Source organism: Hesperophylax consimilis, unplaced genomic scaffold (genome assembly GCF_061612785.1).
Source record: "Hesperophylax consimilis isolate HC1 unplaced genomic scaffold, BYU_Hcon_1.0 scaffold_189, whole genome shotgun sequence".
NCBI lineage: Eukaryota > Metazoa > Arthropoda > Insecta > Trichoptera > Limnephilidae > Hesperophylax > Hesperophylax consimilis.
The window spans coordinates 1-5,000 of record NW_028301402.1 but is presented as its reverse complement, the minus strand read 5'-3'; the positions used below and the strand labels follow the sequence as shown (position 1 = coordinate 5,000).

Below are 5,000 nucleotides of genomic sequence, written 5' to 3'. Positions count from 1 at the left end.
CAATATAATTTTATGCCAATAAAATTTTAGGCCAATAAAATTTTCTGCCAATAAAATTTGATGCCAATAAAATCTTCTGCCAATATAATTTTATGCCAATAAAAATTTTTTGCCAATACTTATTAGCAAAAAATTGATCTTTGTCAATGGAATTTAAATTTAAAAAAGTAAAATAAATACAAAACAATACAAGAACAACACGTCAACTCAACAGAGATCAAATGGGAAAATAATTCACCGACTCCAGATATTTTCATATCGGAGGGTTCGGCTCGGTAGAACTCCTAACGGGGCCTATAAATAAATCCTACAGATCCCTCAACATAAACATTTAAAAAAATCTTTTGTTATCCTACATGTATTCAAAATGACCGACTTTTGCATCTTTATATATAAATTTTTTGATAGATCTAATACGCCTAAATTTTTAATAAGAGAGCTAGGTATAATGCCGGTAGCCGAAATAACGAATGGTAATATTTTTATAGTCTGAGAATGCCAAATTCTTTTTTTCTCATTTCCTAAATCTGTGTATTTTCTTATTTTTTCACTAACAGATTTTTGAATATTACAGGAATTCGGAATAGCGACATCGATGATATAAGTTATTTTTAAAAATTTTGTCATGTAAAACTATATCGGTTCTATTATGACTAATCGCTCGATCTGTTAGTTATATATTTAGTTAGTTATGTTAGTTATTTATTATTATTATTATTATATCTATGTTAAGTTTTTATTTTTATTTGAAATATGTTCTTATTGTGTAAATTTGAAATAACTACGTACCTCTGTATTAAGTTTTTTTAAACTCACCGGGAACGGTCGGTCGGTATCATCGATTAAATGAAATAATTTAAAATTTCCAAAATGCGAATACGAAAGTAAGTGACGAGAGTAAATTTATTTACCGAGACCGAGCGCCTTGTGCCCGGTTTCGCGAGCCGCCCGAGGCCCGACGGCCCGGCCGCCTGCGCGCCTTCGAGGGGTCGGAGCGGGCGCATCGCGCTCGGCGCCGTCCCGAGCGAGAACGCGACCCGGCACAGCTTTGTGCCCGCCGAGTGTGGCGGGCTCTCGATGCACGGCGTTCGCAAACTGCGGCGGCCTATCGGTCGTGTCGGCGGTGTTATTTGCGAGAAACTACGTGACGCCCGCTTCTGCGCGGCGTTCGCGCTCATGTTTTGACTCTGGAGTTCCGCGCGAGCAGAATTTTCAAAAGCAAAGGCGGAGGATTTTATCCCCGTCTCACTGTTGCCTCGCCAAAGGCGTGCGCTTTCGGTGTACACGTTTTACGAATGGGAATTATAAATCGGACGATAGCGTCGTCGCGGGTGCGGTCTCTCTCTCTCGGGCGGGAGCCGTCCTACGCGCGCTTTCTTCGTTTGAAGCAAAAATTTTCCCGCGGAGCTTTCGTCTAGCGACGGTCGCCGAGCGGGAGAATATAGCGGTACGCATAATGAGCGTGACTCGTGCGGGTGACTCCGTCGCGTGTTCTTTAACGCCGTGTTGTCCGCGCCCTCTACGCGAGGGCGGGCCTCTGTCGTTCGGAGGATTAAAAACCCTCCGACGGTGGTGCAGCTCCCTGGTTGATCCTGCCAGTAATCATATGCTTGTCTCAAAGACTAAGCCATGCAAGTCTCAGTAAAAGCCGAATTAAGGTGAAACCGCGAATGGCTCAATATATCAGTTTTGGTTCCTTAGATCGTACACGGTTACTTGGATAACTGTGGCAATTCTAGAGCTAATACATGCAAACGAGGTTCTGACCGGTAACGGGAGGAATGCTTTTATTAGATCAAAAACCAATCGGCGGCGGGGTTCGCGCCCCGTCCGTCGCCATTCGAGATGACTCTAGATAACTTTGAGCTGATCGCACGGTCTAGCACCGGCGACGCATCTTTCAAATGTCTGCCTTATCAACTGTCGATGGTAGTTTATGCGACTACCATGGTTGTCACGGGTAACGGGGAATCAGGGTTCGATTCCGGAGAGGGAGCCTGAGAAACGGCTACCACATCCACGGAAGGCAGCAGGCGCGCAAATTACCCACTCCCGGCACGGGGAGGTAGTGACGAAAAATAACGATACGGGACTCGTCCGAGGCCTCGTGATCGGAATGATTACACTTTAAATCCTTTAATGAGGATCCATTGGAGGGCAAGTCTGGTGCCAGCAGCCGCGGTAATTCCAGCTCCAATAGCATATACTAAAGTTGTTGCGGTTAAAAAGCTCGTAGTTGAAATTGTGTCCTGCGGTGTCGGTCTACCGAATGCGGTACGACAGGCACGTCTGCGGGGCTTCTCGCCGGTGCGTCCACCGCCGGCGTGTGTCGGTCGGCCTCACGGTCGGCCGCGCACCGAGGCGGGCCGTCGCGGCTGTTTACTTTGAACAAATTAGAGTGCTCAAAGCGGGCTAACACTTGCCTGAATATTGTACGCATGGAATAATAGAATAGGACCTCGGTTCTGTTTTGTTGGCTTTCTGATACCAGAGGTAATGATTAATAGGGACGACTGGGGGCATTCGTATTGAGACGTTAGAGGTGAAATTCTTGGATCGTCGCAAGACGGACTAAAGCGAAAGCATTTGCCAAAGGTGTTTTCATTAATCAAGAACGAAAGTTAGAGGTTCGAAGGCGATTAGATACCGCTGTAGTTCTAACCATAAATGATGCCAGCCAGCGATCCGCCGAAGTTTCATAATTTTAACCCGGTGGGCAGCTCCCGGGAAACCAAAGCTTTCGGGCTCCGGGGGGAGTATGGTTGCAAAGCTGAAACTTAAAGGAATTGACGGAAGGGCACCACCAGGAGTGGAGCCTGCGGCTTAATTCGACTCAACACGGGAAAACTCACCAGGCCCGGACACTGGAAGGATTGACGGATTAACAGCTCTTTCTCGATTCGGTGGGTGGTGGTGCATGGCCGCTCTTAGTTGGTGGAGCGATTTGTCAGGTTAATTCCGGTAACGAACGTAACTCTAGCCTATTAAATAGACGTGCAACCGGTATCACGAGGGTCCGTGTGCGCGCGGCTTCGGCGTTCGCGCGTCGGGGTCGTGCGTTTCGCGGTCTTCACTACCGGCGTACAATGAAAATCTTCTTAGAGGGACCGGCGGTATATATAGCCGCACGAGATTGAGCAATAGCAGGTCTGTGATGCCCTTAGATGTCCTGGGCCGCACGCGCGCTACACTGAAGGGATCAGCGTGTCCTCCTTGGCCTAACGGCCCGGGTAACCCGATGAAACCCCTTCGTGATAGGGATTGGGGTTTGCAATTCTCCCCCATGAACGAGGAATTCCTAGTAAAAGCGAGTCACCAGCTCGCGTTGATTGCGTCCCTGCCCTTTGTACACACCGCCCGTCGCTACTACCGATGGATGATTTGGTGAGGTCTTCGGACTGGTGCGCGGAAGCTCTCACGGGCATCCGACGCGTCGGAAAGTTTGACCGAATTTGATCATTTAGAGGAAGTAAAAGTCGTAACAAGGTTTCCGTAGGTGAACCTGCGGAAGGATCATTTCCTGTGTTTAATGTTTGTGCTTTCCATGATATGAAATATTATTATGAAACAAAACATATTATACATATAAACCATAATCGAACGAATGCTAAATTACTGCGTCGGAGATCGCCCTAGGGCGCCGATGCGAACCGAGAACCGCCGGCGTCGAGCGGAGGAGGGCTCCGTCCTCTATCCGCTCGTCCGGTGAAATTTTACCCGTCGCCGTGAAGGCGGCGGTACAAAATTAATCTTTTTGTCGAATGGAATTATAAACATTTCGAAAACGCAAACCAAATTGTAAAAACCGAAAACTAAAACGTATCTATTTATGTTTGTTTTTATCATTATTACCCTGAACGGCGGATCACTCGGCTCGTGGGTCGATGAAGAACGCAGCTAAATGCGCGTCAGAGTGTGAACTGCAGGACACATGAGCATCGACATTTCGAACGCACATTGCGGTCCGAGCAAGACGTAGTTTGTCGACGGACCACTCCTGTTTGAGGGTCGCGCACACAATGCGACCAGACTGTTCTCTCGCCCCCGTCCTCGGACGGGGGCGCGCAGAGCGAGCGTTGCCGGCGTCGCCGGGGCCCGCGCGCGTCGTCTCCTCGGAGACGCGCGCCGGGACCTCGGCGTCCGGTTAAATTTGACGAAGTGCTCTCTCGATGCGCGCGATTTCCGCTTGCGTTATACCAAACGCGGAGGAACGCGTGCGAGCCTTGAGCTAGCGACGACGCTGAAAACTGGGCAGTCTACCGCGCGAGCGGTCGGCTGTCCGGGGCGATCTTCGCGCTCTCGGCCGCGCGCACCTCCGCGGACGCTCGTCGGTTTCGCGCCCGCTTGACAGAGTCTGCACGGGCGAGAATACGCGCACACTGTTGCTTTGCGTACTTCTCGAATTTATAAAATTTTTGTTGTCGACCTCAAATCAGGAGAGATCACCCGCCGAACTTAAGCATATCAGTAAGCGGAGGAAAAGAAACTAACGAGGATTCCCCGAGTAGCGGCGAGCGAAACGGGAAGAGCCCAGCGCTGAATCCTGCGGCCCCGGCGGGCCGCCGGGAAATGTAGCGTTCGGGAGGAGAGTTATACATACACGCGCGGTCATTAGTCACGGCTGCCTGTCCAAGTTCATCTTGAACGGGGCCCGCTTACCCGCAGAGGGTGCCAGGCCCGTGGTGACGGTAGCCGGCCGCGACGGTCTCTCTCCCTAGAGTCGGGTTGCTTGAGAGTGCAGCCCTAAGTGGGTGGTAAACTCCATCTAAGGCTAAATACTACCACGAGACCGATAGCGAACAAGTACCGTGAGGGAAAGTTGAAAAGAACTTTGAAGAGAGAGTTAAAGAGTACGTGAAACCGTTCAGGGGTAAACCTGTGGAACTCAAACGAGCGAACGGGGAGATTCATCGTGTCTTCCGTCGGGGCTCGCGCCTCGCGCAAACCTTCGCCTTCGGCTTTCGGGTCGGGGCGGTGGGTGCGCGGGTGCGCCGTCAGGA

The 5,000-nt window shown here is 49.9% G+C and overlaps 2 non-coding genes across 2 annotated transcripts; both read left to right on the top strand.

The window, feature by feature from the left end:
- The first annotated feature begins 1,579 nt into the window (after nucleotides 1-1,579).
- LOC149408557 (small subunit ribosomal RNA) lies at nucleotides 1,580-3,519 on the top strand. The gene has a single exon (XR_016305509.1). It is a non-coding gene; the product is annotated as a small subunit ribosomal RNA (ribosomal RNA).
- Nucleotides 3,520-3,849: 330 nt separating this feature from the next.
- LOC149408556 (5.8S ribosomal RNA) lies at nucleotides 3,850-4,011 on the top strand. The gene has a single exon (XR_016305504.1). It is a non-coding gene; the product is annotated as a 5.8S ribosomal RNA (ribosomal RNA).
- Nucleotides 4,012-5,000: the final 989 nt, after the last annotated feature.